This window comes from Peromyscus maniculatus, chromosome 17 (genome assembly GCF_049852395.1).
Source record: "Peromyscus maniculatus bairdii isolate BWxNUB_F1_BW_parent chromosome 17, HU_Pman_BW_mat_3.1, whole genome shotgun sequence".
NCBI lineage: Eukaryota > Metazoa > Chordata > Mammalia > Rodentia > Cricetidae > Peromyscus > Peromyscus maniculatus.
Window position 1 is genome coordinate 24580934 of NC_134868.1, and position 17247 is coordinate 24598180.

A 17247-nucleotide genomic window follows, 5' to 3' on the forward strand; every position below is an offset into this window, starting at 1 on the left:
CTAACGTGCTAGTCATGAAATTTGGGTTGAGACACAGTCCGGCAAAATCACTTCTTTCCAAATCCAAAACACAGCCATTAAACGTGATGTTATACAAATGTGTTTTCACAACATCAGATGTTTATGATAAATCAATAATTTACATTATATGTCAGAATTTATGTACAAGTACAATTATTTTTTTAAACAGAAAAGAAACAGCTTGAATACCAAGTAAATTCCTGAAATATCTCAGAAATATAAAATAATAATATCTTTAGGTTGTCCAAATTTTTTACAGCCATGTTATAACTTGTGTCCTAAGAAACATGTCAGGGCTGAGGATACAGTTCAATGGTAGAATCCTTGCCTAGCATGGATAAGTCCTTGGAATCAATCCCTAGGCCCAAATGGAAAGCAAACAGATCTTAAAATATAACATTCAGGGGCTAGAAAGGGGCTCAGCATTTCAGAGCATTTGCTATTCTTACAAAGAACCTGAATTCAGCTCCCGGCACCTAGATTGATAGCTCACACTAGCCTGTAACCCCAGTTCCAGGGGATCTGATGCCATCTTTGAGCCTTTTTGTGGACACACACACGGTATAGACCCACACAGACACATGTACACATGTATGAATAAAAATAAAAATGAAGTCTTTAAGAAAAAGAAGTAATTCCAGTATTCACAAATATACATGGAAGCTTCACTGTATTATAATCCAATAAAGAAAATAAGGCCATAAGATGACCAACAAAACATAATGACTAAGAACACTGAGTCAAATCTTGGACTTTCATAAAAAATTCAAATACATCAAAGTCCACTTTCCATAATTTAATTGATTTCTTTTTTTTTTTTTTTTTTTTTTTTTTTTGGAGCTGAGGATCGAACCCAGGGCCTTGCACTTACTAGGCAAGCGCTCTACCACTGAGCTAAATCCCCAACCCCGATTTCTCTATACCATAGTATACTGTGGCTGTCCCTCTTTTTATTGTCTCCCGTGTGTGTGTGTGTGTGTGTGTGTATGTGTGTGTGTGTGTGTGTGTGTGTGTGTGTGTGTGTGTAGGCTACAGTTTATAGGTGGAGTTCAGAGGAAAAATTTTCAGAAGTCAGTTTTCTCCTCTTATCATGTGAGTCCCAGGGATTGAACTCAGGTCCTCAGTTTTGGTGACAAGAGTCTCTACCAGCCATGTCATTTGACCAGCCCCATAGGCGCCCCGTTTGTAAACTAAAGATCACAGAGGTTGTCATCTAGAGCTATATATATATATATATATATATATATATATATATATATATATATATGAATATATACATATATACAGAAACACATAAATTGATTAGCAAAAGGCAGTGATCCCAATAAACAGTCAGTCTTACCAGTACTTACAGTAACAATCATTTTGAAAAGGTGTGTGTGAATGTGTGTGTGTGCGCAAAACAAAAAAAAAAGTGATTTAAAGAAACTCAGCTCTGGGACTGGAGAGGTGGCCTGGTGGTTAAGAGCATTTTCTGCTCTTCAGAGGGACCCAAGTTCAGTTCCCAGCTTATCAGGTAACACACCACTTCCTGTGACAGCAGCTCCATGGAATCCAATACCCTCTTCAGGTATCTATGGCCACCTGCACATACATGGCGTACACCCATGCGCGCGCGCACACACACACACACACACACACACACACACACACACACACACAAAACTTTTGAGGATGAAGAAGCAGCAGCAGCAGCAGCAGAAGCAGAAGCAGCAGCTGTCACCTTCTCGAGTGAAGGCAGTGAGGACAAACAGCACACGCAGAGTTTTTATAGACAAACTGTTAGCCAGGGAGACTGCTTTTCCCTTCCATGCAAGTATCTCACTGCCTTCCCGGTGCTATTGAGTAGTTCTGCGTGGTCTCAAATTCTTACCCAAACAGTGCAGAAATGCCACCGCTGAAAGGGGAAAAATATCTGACATCCTTGCTAAACGTTTTAGGTCACTCTTGTCACTGAACCGAATCCTCTGGTTTTGGTCCATCTGGATAACTTCAAAGAGGCTAATTGGCAATGGCAGCATCTTATTGACGGAGTCCCTGTATCGGAAATAAAGCAGGTAGTAAACACATATTTGTAGGAAGACAGCCTCGTGTGGGGAGGGGAGGGGAGGTTTACTTAGAAAAATAAATGTATTCACTGAAAACAATGGAAGACCCACCTGCATAACTTGCCCCCTCCCTCTAGCCAGCTGAACTAAGAAAACGGTCCAGCTGAGCTGAGCGTCCTTGATTGGTGCTTGCCTCTGACCTTAACCTAAGTGGAGCAGCTGCTGTTCCCCTTTCTACGTCACAGGGCCCCTGAATACTGGCAGGCCCTCATTCAACACTGACAGCCACCAACACATGGCTATGTGGGAACATGGTATGATGAACAGTTTTCCCATCCACGGGAGCCCGGTTGTTTTCATGAATGTGCAATACTCAAGCCAGTTTGTTCTAAGTGTCCCTAGTGTTTTTTACTAAGGGGCATTTAATGTGAATTTGGTGTGATAACGAGAAAGAAGTTACAATCCTTGACAATGTAACATGCCAGACTAGTTCGCTCTCTCTCTTTCTCTCTCTCTCTCTTTTTTTTTTTGAGATGTCAGATATCTACTTTATTATAGTGAGAAAGTGACAGCCAATTTAAATCAAAATTTATGAAGAACATTAGGAGCTGGAAAGACTTTGGCTAATCACTGTAATGTCCCCAACAAATGGTAAATGAAAGCATAAGGAAATTGAGTTAACACAAGTTAAAAGTTCACATACTTATGGAATTATATTAGAAGACCTACAACTTAATTAAATTATCTGAAACTGCTCATTTAGTTTCTATTGTACTAGTGAACATTTATGCAATTTTACTGTTAGATATATATTAAGTAATAGGTTTGGATTGGGTCAAATTGGGAGAACCCTAATGAGGCAGAGAAGAGGAAAGTTTAATCCATCATGAAGTATCATTCTGAACCTTTATATTGAATATTATTAAACAGAGATTTCCCTGGTTAGTTGGTGACTCTCTTTATCTATCATTCTGACATTTTTGAATAATTGAAAAATCAAACAGGAATTTTGTACATGGGAAAAATAACCTGGTAGAGAAGTAATATGTTATTGATCACCTCGTCTGTGGTTTTACTTTTCAGTCTTGTATTTGCTTTATCAACTGTGGATGATGAAGAAATACCAAATGCTGGGAGTTTTAAGATCAAAGCCTTGTTAATAGCTCTCTCACAAAAGGTAATTTATTGAGACACAAACAACAGAAACCAGTGTGTCTAATCATACAATGAATATTTGTTTCTCCACTTTGAATTAGTTTAAGGTCAGTGAGATCTTACATCTAAGATCCTAAGATAAAGACTTGTGCCTTTGAAATTTTGGGGGGCACACTCATATACAATTATAAATTCCATTCACTACGGGGCATCTCCCTTTGTAGGGCCCTCTACCTCACAAAAGAGCTGGTCTTCATAGCTGAGTTGCCACAAACTACATGTGTATTGGCTCTTCACAGGAAAGACTCATAGTAAGCCCAGGATGGAGCCTCACTCTCTCAGAGACAATACCAGAGAGCATCTGGAAAGCTTTTGCTGCTCTTGAAGAAATGCAACCTTTTAAATTCAATCCTTGGAAAACAATTTAGATTGTAAAAGTGTATTTTTTTTTTAAGTCACAAAAACCTTTGGGAAAATTCTGACCACCTCCCCCCCCCCCTGCCCAAACGATATAGAAAGAATAAATTATTTGCCGCGATCCTTGGTAACACACACATGCACACACTAAGAAATGAATAAAGTAAGGGGAAAAATGGGGCCTCCTGCAGACTTGTTCTTATCTGCTTTCTGGGGGCAGAGAAATAGGCTGCCTCCTCTCCACTGCATTTACAGAATTAATTCTCATACGAAATGAAAGGTCCCGTCCAATCCTATTTCACGGTAGCTTTGTGTGCTTGACTGTACCAAAGCCAAGGGCACTGCCTGATTGTTCCCTGTTGACATCACTTCACACCAGAAGGTGGCAATTGTTTTAATAATCACACTAACAAATCTGTTTTGCCTTCAGATTGGGCTTTTGGAGATAATGTTCATTTGGTTCTTGCCAGGACGATTCCTTTTTAAAAGTCAGAAGCGTTTACTTCCAGATTTATGTCTCAAAATGGGGTTTCCACTCCCATTAGCTTGCTAAAAGATGGTAGCTCTTTTAAGATAAAAATGAGCTGCAAATTTTCTTTATTTCCCCTCATTAAGCCTCATTTGTTCTCTTGGGAAAATCAAAGGGAGACCATTTAAGGTGAAAACTCTAACCCAGCTAGAAAGTGGCAAAGTTTTAATGCATAATAACATCCCAAATTACTCAAAGAAGGCCATTCATATCTTGTTTTGTTTTGTTTTTTTTAAATAATTTCTTCAGTTGACATTGCTATCTGAGAAGGATAGTGTGTAATAAGATTTATGTCAATGAGCAACAAGGAATCTTTCCAGTATAAATCACAAGGCATTTGTGTGTAACTTACCTCACAAGGTAGCAGCTTCCCATAAATCCCTCAGCTAAACTCTGGTGGAAGATAAAGCCTCCTCAAAGCCCCAAATTGTACAGTCTGGCCACCTTCTTAACATGTGACAAAACACACAGCAATATCCCAAATGCCAACAACACATCGTCACCACCTGAGGAGGTCCCTCCCAAGACCAGTTTCCCAGACTCTGTCATCTGAAGATCGCCTGCCATCCATAAACAGAGAGATGGAGGAGACTGGGTAGGTAGAAATTAACGTTGGCTCAGTGGAACTGCCAGTGTCCGCCCCAGATGGCCTCTCTTTCCACAGCTTGGGGTACCTACAGGACAAAAGGAGCAGAGGCCAGGGTGAGCACTTGAGGAATTTTTTTTTTTTTGACTGAGAAGTCCAGACATTTGTCATCTAAAAAAACAGGTCTGCCTCTCAACAAGACAGAATTTTTAAAACTATTTTTCAGTAGCTGTTTCTAATTAGACTTTTTTAACTTTTCACACAAGCCTGTCCTACACAAAAGTGGAGAAAAGCCAGGGTATTGCCGCACCTTGTCACCACTGGCCCTCCCGTAAATCATAAGAAATTGCGAAGGATTTTTTTTTAACATGATGCCGTTAGCACCCATAACACAGAAAAAAAACATTTTATAATATATAGCATATTAAAGCAATAGGAAATAGCATGTCAGATTTCTCATTAGTAAATTCCAATAATGGCTAACATAAAAATGTAACTATCGATTAATATTTTCTCTTCCATTCATATCTAAAAGAAAAATATTACAGCGTCTTTTAGTAACCGTGCAATCGCCGTGCAGAAATTTATTACAGCAAAATGATTTGGCATTCCTAAAGTAGCATGAACGATATGAAAATTTAAAGATAGCTGAGTGCCCATTCTTTAATTTTACTAAAATAATGAAAAACATATATTATTGGAGCTTGCAAAACATGTAAATACTAATTCAAATGAAGCCTCTGTTTTGTACGTATATAGTGCGTGTTTCTGCTCAGTATTAAAAGCCGTTTCTCTTCCTTTGGGTTTACATGCCTTTGTCCTCTAAAAGTAAAGACATGGGAATCTTGAAAATCATCTTCCAGACCTTTCTCAGCGCTCCTATCCTGGGAACTTTCATCTTTAACTTTGAAGAATGAGCTAGAAGTTGAACTGTGTAATCTAAATAATGTAAATTCTGGCGTTGTGCATTGGATACTGCTGCTTTGAACCAGACTGACACTAGATGAAGACGTTAACAGGTTCTGATTAATTGACAGGAAATATGCAAATGTAACCAATAGATGATAAAGTGGGACTTAAAGCAGGAATTAATAACTGGATTGCATGCGTTTTATGTCCCAGTTTCTGGTCTCACCTCAGTACAGGCCACCCAAGGAATCTCACCCTAAAGTTACATCTTGTCTACCATGTGTCTGGACATGACAACTCAACACAGGCTGTGTAAGATACCACTACATGAAACCCTGCACGTTCACAGGAGAGTAGCGAACACACCACAATCTAGTTACAAACTCTAACCACCTTGCATATCTAAAAAAGAGAGAAAGGGAGGCAGTTGGTTGCCATCAATTTCTGCTTACACACTTCTTACCAGCCCTCATGCGCAGATTCCTTTATCACGTGAGAACAAAATGGGAAAGCAAGCTATGTTGAGAAGGAGAGGTAGGGCACACTGAAATACATTCAGTTCTCTTCCAGTTTCATTTGATGCGCTCTTTACAGACTAGCGCTTTCTCTTAGTTTTTGCATCAGTTTTGGCATAAGCTCTCTGGAGTTTGTTTATGAGGAAAGAAGACTGAAAGGTAAAGGAAAGGCTCACTGGACGATGCAAGCTGCAAGAGACTGAGGTGGTGCTCAGGAAAACCTGCCCAATATTTTGTTTTCTTTCTGGCTCAAGTGCTCAGAGAGATCAAATGGGGACTCTAAATCCCATGTGAGAGCTCAGAGGAGTATAAACAGCATTGAGTACAAAGAATACGATATTAACATCCAGAAGGCCTGAGAAGGACCAAATTTGCCAAATGCTCATGGAGGGATCTCTGTGTGTTCAGTTTTTGTTCTTCAATAGGGTTTGGTTTGATTTGGTTTGGGAGGCAAGATTCCTTTTGTAGCAGCCAAGGCTAGCCTTGAACCTAATCTTGTACTTCATCCTTTGAAGTATTGGGTTACAGACATGTGCCCCCATACACAGTTTCACTAAATATTTTTGAACAAAACTTATAACTTCTATGATACTTAATTCTTGATCTTGAAGATTATTAGAATATTGTAAGCCATTATTTTGAGTTCTACCAAAGTGTGTTTGGTTTAAGAAAGGAGTATTATGTGGGAGTTTTATTTGTTTTCTTCAACTTGAGTCACAAAGATTTTTATCATACATAGCCAGCCAGGAACAGAAATGGTTTCATACTATCTGTGTTAATCAAAAGTCCACAGTTGCCTCGTGCACATAACTGCAAGAATATGACTCTTATGACTAAGTTCAAACAGAATAATTGAATATTTTTCTAATGAAGAAAAATGTTTATGTAATGTTGATTTTAAAAATAAGTTAATTTGTGCATGCCATCTGTTTTCATTCAGGTTTAATATGAGTCCATAGATAGATAAATTGTTTAAAAGTTAATATAAAACACTTTGAGGGCACACAAAATCAGTATGCTGACCAATTGGTACTGAAGGGAAATTTCTCTTCATTGGATAAAAATGAGACACATGGTGTAATAAGAGACCACTTGGTGCTTGATGTCAATGAATATATAAGGAAGTGTCAGAACTATTTTTCTTGTATTAAGCTTTTAAACTGTATTGTGCCAACTTGTACTGGTTGAAGACAGCATTAATATTAATGAAGGATGGAAGTCTGAGATTTAGTGACTCTCACTTCCCAACCCCCACCTTACTTCCTTTCATGCTAAATCCATTAGTATAGATGGATAGACATTAATAAACAAGAAGGACCAAATAGCTCTCCATTCGGGGACAGTTTGACTTGACCCTTGCTACGCACTACCCATCCAGGGCCACAAGATGTTTGACCTCCTCAATGACATTAATTTATTGATTTACTTATTCTATGTACTTTAGACTAACTTTTCCCTAGGTATCTTACACTTTGTATGCTTAAAATACATGAAAAAGCTAAAAATCTCTGACAGAGAGCACTTTATCCAAGAGAAATGAAGGACAGAGTCTGTATTATCAAAAACAAATGAAGGACAGAGTCTGTACTGTCCTTGGGAGTCTGATCCTGGAAAACATTTTTGCACACTGGCTTCGGCACAGTAGGTCCTCCATAAATCCTCATTGAATGGAACTCTACTGAAACGCATCTGTGAAATTCTGAACCATTTCATGTGATCTTATTATCCCCTACTCCCATCTTATAGTTATAGACACGTACCTGAAAATGTGTGTGTGTGTGTGTGTGTGTGTGTGTGTGTGTGTGTGTGTGTGTGTGTGTATGTGTGTGTGTATCCTTATAGAAATAATTTTATACCCAGGAATCGACAGAAAACAAAGCAAATTTTTCAACGACTTACGAATGATTTTTTGTTATGAGAATAGCTACCGGTTTTTCTAGCTAGTAAAAGAACTTTAGCTGAAAACAACACTTTGTATAATAATAGGAATAGATAGTTCTTCTGGTCTTGTGGGTATTTCTTGTCACTAGGGGCCTCTTCAGATGCCACTGAGAGGAATGAGTACAGATGAAGAGGTTCTCCCTACCTACCCCTTGGACTGAGAACACATAGTTCATTTAGTTTATACTATGATAGATGGGACCTCTCTGTTTAAAAAAAAAATGTAGCAGCAATGTCACTGCCTTAAAAGAGTCAAAGCCGGCCAGGCTGCCATGGTGCACGCCTTTAATCCTAGCACTTGGGAGGCAGAGGCCGGCAGATCTCTGTGAGTTTGAGGCCAGCCTGGTCTACAGAGCAAGATCCAGGAGAGGCCCAAAACTACACTGAGAAACCCTATCTCGAAAAACTAAAAAAAAAAAAAAAAAAAAAAAAGAATCAAAGCCACCAATCTTTATTTTGTTTTATTTTTATTTCCATGGTGCTGGAGGTCAAAAGTAGGTTGAATGCAGGCTGGCAAGGACTCCACTGCTAACCTCCAGCTCCAGCCCTTTATGCATTTAAAACAACAGCGAACTAGTAAATAAGACTGAATATGCAAATGTTTCCAATATCTCTAAGTTGAAAGGTTACCTTCTAAGTACACCACACGTTGTCCAAGTTCACCCTCTGGCTGTTATGAAGACAGGAAAATAGGCCTTGTGGATATTGTTAGTGTCCTTATTGATATGATCACAGAGAGCTCCATCACCTCTATTACTGTGAGAACACAGCATCTACAAACGCAGGAGCCGTCCCTTACCAGACACCAAGTCAGTCAGTGCCCTGATTTCACACTTCCCCACTTCAAATAGTAAAAACTAAACTTAGCTTGTAGACAAGCTGTGAGGTTTACAGCATTAGCTTTATCAGCCTAAATGGACTAATATAACCATTTTACACACCAAAAAAGGGGGTGAAAGAAAGATAAACCTTCATAGATTAGCCCGAGTACATGTCAACCCAAATCGCTACAGCCACCGCCACAGGAAGACAAAGGGGGATGAAAATCAACTACAAATCAATTAAGACACTAACTAACATTGACTTACACTCCCTGCTAGTCACAATAATTTACAAGAGGCCATGCCTAGTGTGGATGTACTGATGAACAAAATAAAAGAAACTGAGATTCTCTCATTTCTAGGGCAGAAGATGATGTTTTTCTAGTTTTTTTTTTTAATTCTATTGCTACCAAAGAATATATGTAACTATTTAGTTCTCTCAGAATGCTATAATCTATTTTTATCTGACTCCATCAGGACAGACTATTTGTTCAATTTATAATTGCATTCTTTAATTTAATAAGATTTACATTTGAAGTTTTATTTTTATTAATTGCTAAGCTTTTTTTAAATTTAGTGGTATCCCACTAATAATTAGAAAAATGTTAGCCAATACCAACAAATACAAATCAGTACCATCAAGGGTTAGCCATATGATTCTTTGAAAGAAATGCATGGTTTCTTAGATTATAGCAAACTTTAATACTTCATATTCTATTTTAATCATAAAAGGAACATTGATTTGGTCCATTCAATTTCTAAGCTACAACAAAAATAATTCTTTTCATCGGTATCTGAAGAATTATTTATTTGGTTATTAAACTTAACGCTTTTGACCTCTAAAGAACTGTAGATGGTAGACAACTTCATGTTCTTTATACAATTTGCTAAGGTTAATTCACCTTTAGTTAAATGATTGCTCAGAGCGACATTATTCCGAAGACAATGGAGAACTTTTGCAGCCAGTCTCTGAGAAAATGTAAGGCTGTGCTTTTTCAATTGATAAGCAGAAGCAATCGTGTTTGCCAACAGACCGCCCCATAGTGGGAACTGCTTTTCAACCTGGTTTTTGTCAGCCCGGCAGCTGTTCCACCAGTCAATTAGTGACCAGGGACAAAATGCATTTTTTAAAATCAATTAGCAGCCCCTCCAACTGAGTAGAGATCCCTGGGTGTGCTTTTCACCAAGCACACCAGAGCGAGGGGTGAATAAAAGTAAGGAGGTCATAAATTCTTAGAAATATAGTCCTAAGACATAAGAAAGCCATGCAGAGGTTAGCAGGTCATACCAAACCTTTGGCAGGAATCCAGTGTCCCAACCAGGGAAAGCATGAAATGTGGTTTGTGTGTGTGTGTGTGTGTGTGTGTGTGTGTGTGTGTGTGTGTGTGTGTGTGCGCGCGCGCACGCGCGCGCGCATTGTTTGTCTTCAGATAATGGGATTCCCCATTATTTCTCAGCAACTCATTTTACTAATGACCTTCACTATAAGGAGTCTGTTGTCAGCCAGGCTCCGCTCCACATTCAGCTCCCTCAATGCATCCCCATCCCACCTCAAGTTTACTGTTTACCTTCCAAGAAATCATTCATAATTCTAGTATCAACAGCCTTTCTGTCTTCTTTGGAGGATAAAAAGTAATCATTTATTTAATCTTGTGTCTTTAGGTTTATCTTCTAATCCTTCTGTCCTACATCTGAAGCAACATCATTATCTGAAGTTTATTTTTTATATATGTATATATACATATATGTGTATTTCATATATGTATGCTTTTATAATACTAAGTTTTAAAATTATTTTCCTTTGTAATAACAAGTCAGGTGTTTTATATACAGATTCAAAAGGTCTTCTTTAAATATATCTGTTGACCAAGTTTTAGAATCCTGAGAAGCAAATCCCCACTTAATAGTATTAAAAAAGCATGCCCCAAAGCAACAGCTAACATGCCAACTTGGGTTCAGTGGGAAATATGGCAATTTAGGAAGAGCAACAGAAAAGCAAAACAATGACTAACTATACTTAGGATTTATATATGTGTGTGATGCTGTGGATCAAACCCAGGACCCATACATGTCAGATAAGTATCTTAATATTAACTATGCTCCCACCCTCAGCTTTTTGAGGCAGGGTCTCCATATGCAGTTCAGTCTATCCTTGAACTCACTATGAAACCCATGACGATGTTAAATTTACGATGTTCCTGCTTCATTTTCCTGAGTTCTGGGAGTGCAGGTCTGTATCACCATGATTGGCTTCCGACTTGGGATTTTAAACTGAAGAAACGTACTGCCAGGTCTTCTTAGTTGGAAGTGTAAAAGAGAAAGGTGGATTTGCATTCACCTAAACAGAAATAAAGCAGTGAGCAAATACAACCTTAGAGCTGAGGTGGTTTCAGCAGCAGTCATTTCAGAAAATCCCTGTCCATCCCGGGCCAGGAGAACTGGGGGAAGACAGTAAGATGTCTAAGATGAAGAGTCTGGAGTCCAGTGTGCCTGGCACTCAGAGAACTGAGCCTGGACAAGCAAAGAACAAGATGGAAGATGAAAATGCCCATGATGGGCGTACTATCAACATACTGAGAATGTTAAGGGCTCTGGAGGCAGGAGTTTTGGGAGTTTTGGTTGTCTCCCAAAGCAATGGTGACAGACGGCAACAGGCTATGGCACCTGAAAGTCCTTTGCCCTCCTCCTTGCTTTCCCATGTCTTCCCTTCACAGACTGGACAGGAAATCAACCGCGTGGCAGTACAGGAAATGGATTTTGCAGACTTCTACCCCAACATCATGATGCAAGATACAGAAAAGTGGGCTTAAAGCCAAGAGATAATAAGCACATGATCAGGACACGTTTGAGTCTGAAATAAGTCTCTGAGATGCTATCTCGTTCTTTAGAAGACAGGTCATAGCAAGTTTACAGTTGTACATCAATCACTGGCCCAGCAGTTGGTAGACTTAAAGAGATAATTGCATTTTTGAGGCAGTATCAGGATATTAAGAATGACATTCATCTGGGTATTGTGTGCCTTTCCCTGCCTGCTTGGTGTCTGAGGCAACCATTCCAACTCCCAAGCATGGAAGGCAGTCTTTAGTCAGGACAAAATATTTGTTAATAAACTTAAAGTGAAAATGTCTCACCCACCTAAAAGCTTTTCATGCACTCTAAGGTTTGGCTGGTGATAGGCAAAACCCCAAGTACATACAGTATGTCTGGTTCCAGTATGCCTACCTAAGACTCCCTCCTTATTGTCTGCTGTGTGCCGGAAGTTGGATATCTGCCATTTATCTCAACTCCAAAATTGTATCTGCCATGTCTAATTCACTCTCATCTTTTAATGCCACTTGTCAATAGATTAGGAAAGCCTGGCTCCTGAAAAGAATTCACTCTAAATGTGTGAATCACTGATTATTCCCCCTTAGCCATTCCAGAGATGCTTGTGTCTTAAAGTATGATAATTACTTACAAGTCAATCCTTTATGATTAAAATTTAGAAAGAAGAGCTTATTTGGGAGCAATTTAGACAAATAGGGTGGCTCCCCGTGATAAACTGAGACTTGAAGCTTATTAAAAGTTCTGAAAGAGAAAATGTGGCAGAGGTAGTAGTTTGATTTCTTTTAATCTCTTTAAAGTGCCTCATATAAGCAAAGAGACCAAGAGAACTGTGTGTGAAACCCCCAGACTACATTAACAACAACGCTAGATGGTAATGCGTCCCTATGCATAGCAAAAATGCAAGCAGGTAAGGAGAAATGCATGCTTGAGATGTCGGTGTAAAAGAACACAGAGAAAAGTAACAATATAACAGAGAACATGACTTCTCCCCACCCCATCACCACCACATAGCCAACATGTCAACTTCTCTGCACTGAAGAGTACACTGAGCCAGCTTGATGAGACTAGTAGCCAAGGGGAGACTTTCCCACAATGCAATACTAAGTAAGTGCAGTGATCTCACAAAGGCCAAGAAGGGTTGGGATAGTCTACCATGAGGAATTCTTAAACGTGGCCCACAGTGTCACCCTCCCACAATCCAACTTTCTTTCAGGGCTGAGTTATGCATCACATCCATAAAGCCTCAGACTTAAGGCAATGGGTTTCAGAGATCTGTGAAACGCTCTAATTTCCTTTAAAATCAGAAGGAAAAATTAGCTTGAAGGGAATGTTTTACTATATAACAATATGTCTATGTTTATGTCTGTGTGGCTGTAACATATGATTTTTATAGCTGTTAGTGGGGGAAGCTAGGGCCCACACGAGTCACATCACAGACTCCGTACAGAGTAGGAACAGTAGGCTCTGTCCTCAACACCAAACAAGATGGGGTCAGCTGAGATAGAGTCAAGGGGAAAGCCCAGAGTAATGGCAAAGCCAGAGGAGAGCCCTATGGTCCAAGGAAGCTGTCAGCATGCTTTTGAGCATCCACAGAAGCAAAGAGGTGGGAGCTCTGGGAAACTGGGAACACTCCCCCGAATCCAGCCTTGTTCTTCAAGTTCAAGAAAACTAATTTCACATAGACGTGAAGCACAAAGAAGGACGGAGGTCAGATCCTATACAATGCTCTGATAAGAAAAGGAGAGCACACGCTGCCGAATGACACCCCCCCTCTTCCCCCACCCCCACAGACAATGAGAGCCCACTAGAAAGATGTGTCCTCAAAAAAGATCAAAACAGCAACCTGCCGTTTCAAAACAAGCTAAGACATTCCGGAAACGACACAATACATAAAAGAACAACATGAATCAGAATAAGAGCTTGGTGATAAAGTAAGTAGCAGACTTCAGGAAAGAATTAAAAATTAGAGTGAAAGCCATTTTAGAAATAAAAGAATAAACCAGAACACTAGAGCTTACAAACACAATAGATGATAGAAAGAGAAGGTTTAAAAAAAGAATGGGGAGGGAGAAATGCTTGCTATCAGAAAGAAAACAAAAGAAAAGATTCTAGAGATTGTGATCAATAGTGAATGAAAAGGAAATCAAGATAACAAGAAAGCAGAATAAATGCCAAAAATACTTATGTCATTCAAGAAACCTAACCTGAAATAGTAACTTAAAAATTTATATTGGAAGTACACACCAGGTTCCTGGAAATCCTGAATAAACAGCATCAGGACAGCATCTGATCAAACTGATAGAATCTACATATTAATACTGCTGGGCATCTTCTTGATGAGTGGAAAGAAGCAACGCACTATGTATAGGGAAAGGAAAGCCAGATTATTATATGACTTTATAAGAGTCATGCTATATGCCAGAGAAAGAGAGGCATGTGTTTAAAACATACAAAGAAAGAAAAATGTGAACACAAGATTTAATACACAGCGAAGTTGACTTTCACATGGAAAAGTCATGAACCAACCATTCCCAGCCTGCACAAACACAGGGAATATTGTTCCTATGAACTCTTCTTGGATAATTAGTGGACAAAAGGCTCTTCAGACAACACATTCCCTAGAGAGACATTAACTTAAGGGCCGGTGGTGATCATTAAATATATATTTGCCCTGGAAAGGAAGGCTGGATCTGTGCTAAAAGGCAGAGGGTGCATATAGTACACAATGGCTGTGTGCTGTGGCTGCATCGAATATAGCTCCGAAAGTGAGAGTGGGAAAATGTATGCACGTTTGTAAACTTTCAGTAGCCCTATTGTTGGGGGCGTAGACATTGTTGTTTTTCGAGACTGTTGTGCGTGATATGAGATAAACAAATGAGTAACATGAGATTACCTATTTCTATTATTTTCTCCCTTCTAAAGAATCAGGGATAGAAGCTAGGAAAAGAAAAAGAGGCAGTCATGGAAGACAAGAGCAAACACCCATGTCACCCAGAAGTTAAAGGGAAGATCAGTCATCTCCTGCTTGAACACAGCATGGATATAAGGCCCCGTTATCTAATCTTTCAACACATGCATTTGCTTGGCCCATGGAAGAGGGCTTTAAGCAATGACAGCCTCATTGAAATCAGCATCACTCACTCTTAGAGCCTGGAGAGTTGAAGGTTTCCTCTCGGAAGGAAACAAAGATTTCATGAAAAAAAAATGGCTGCTTCCAGTTCTGGGCCGAGCACAGTATAAACTGAATATGCTATATCGTGTGATAGGAGTTGGTTAAGAAGTGGGGTATCAAAAGGACTTTAACAGGAAGGGCCAAGTCCAAATACAAGTGCATGGAAAGGCCCTTGCTGGCCAAGTAAAAATGAAACTTCGATGGTGGCAATCATGACAATGATTTTAAACATGCCATTTTCATAAATCTGTGAATTCATAATGATACTTTAAAGTCATATTCAAAGTATGAAAAAATAATTCCTTACCTTGGAAACTGCTAAATAAAGGAAAACATCATTTCCAAGATATTAACAAGGATCCAAGTAGCAGAAGAAAATCTCTATGTCACTATCCCAACTGATAATTAAAAGGAAATGATGTAATTAGAAAAACCACAATTTTTTTTATCAACCCCCATTGAGTGAGTGTGTATGGACATTAAGTGCCAATGAATGCCAAAATAACAACAGGACTATTAGATATCGTATGTCTTATAAAGTCTTGCCAAAAATTCTTACAGAAATGATAAGTAGAGCAGAAGGAATGGCAATATCTAGAAAGATCACCTTTACCCTTGCCGAGAGGATGGGACCTGGGTCTGACTAGGTCCTGGGTGCAGATGCCAGTTTGCAGGAAAATTCCAAAGACAGAGGAACATATTGACGTCTACACAGAGGATCAGTCAGCAACACACAGACCAGGAAAACTCTACAGGCTAGCAATACAAATTCTCCTACCTAATGAAAGGCAAGTTTTTTAAAAAGGTGAAAGAGAAATCCGTAGATTAAAAAGACTGCAAATAGATCTATTTTTTCAGTTGAGCAGGACTCAATTAGAGTTCCTAGGAGTATACAATTGTATGATAAAACTATAAAAATTTAAAAACTGAGGGATGTTGTCACCAATAAAGTAATAGTCACTTCCATCTGGACAGAGTGTGTGATTGGATGGGATGTGTGGAAGGAATTGTTGCTATAGCTGACTGTGTGGAATTGCTTCACCTGAGTGGTATTTGCCTTACAGACTTTGAGGCATGCATTTGATTTATGTGTTTTATGTGTCTCAGTTTTACCTTACAATGACAGATTTTGAAACTGAAAAGGCCCTGGAGTGGCTTTTTGTTTGCCTCTCTTACCTCCCATCTTCTTCAAGCAACTTCTTTACCTTAATGTCAGCAGTTCTAGCCCTCTGCATCTCCCAGGGCTCCACACGTTGATGTGATTCTTCCTTCTTCACTGTTATAGGAGAGAGGTAATGAATACCAGACAAGGGTACATCCTAAAATGTGCTACTTCCTCAGTTTTCCCTGCTCACACACCCATCCTCAAACAGCAGTAACTTGGGATCAGGCCAGCAAGATGGTCCAGCAGGTAATGGAGCTGGGTACACAATCCTGTGTACCGAAGTTCAATCCCTAGAACAATGGAAAAGTGAAAGGAAGACATTGTCCTCTGGCACACAAGCAATTCCCACACCACGTGTTATTAGCAAATGTAGCCTGGAATCCTCACATCTGAGCTATTATGCTCTGTTGTATTGGCCAATTCTACCCATTCTTTAGGTGAGGAAATAAGGACATAGATATTTATTTGACATATATGCATTAAGTACTTAATACTATATATTATAACTGTGAACAACAGTTACTAAAGTCCTTCCCTTTTGAGTCTCCACAATACAGATTGGTCCTCTGTGGACTATGAAGGCTCTGAGGAATATATCATCATCATTATCATCATCATCATCACCATCATCATGGATGTTATCATCATCATTGACAGCAGCAGCAGCACTGTAGCTCATTTTTAACCATTTATTATGATGTGTCAAGAGCTTGGATACAGGGTCTCTTGTCTGATTCTGGTTATACACACACAATTAATTATTATAGTTATATTCATTTCACAGGAAAAAATGAATTTCAGAAACCAAATAATTAGGTTACGAAACTAGTAAGTGCTAGTTCTGGAATTCAAAGTCAAGCAAAATTCAGAGCCCAAAGCTATAAACTTGATAACTGGTAAGCCAATAAATAGTCTCTCCACTGGTGATAACTGGTATACCAATAAATAGTCTCTCCACTGGAATATATGAATCCAAACCAGAGAATTTCTAACCAAGGACAAACTACAGCCCACAGGCTGTATGTAAGTCATAGCATGTGTCTTTGTATGGATCCCAAGCTAAGAATATGTCTTAATACATCTTCATATAACTATAACAGAATATCAGAGACTGGGTAATTTATAAAGAATAACACTCCATT

At 39.1% G+C, this 17247-nt stretch overlaps 1 protein-coding gene across 9 annotated transcripts in view; it reads left to right on the forward strand.

Annotated features, from left to right (window-relative positions):
* The window catches only part of Tenm3 (teneurin transmembrane protein 3), a 1310468-nt gene that overhangs the window by 621094 nt on the left and 672127 nt on the right, over window positions 1-17247 (forward strand). The window lies entirely within an intron of this gene.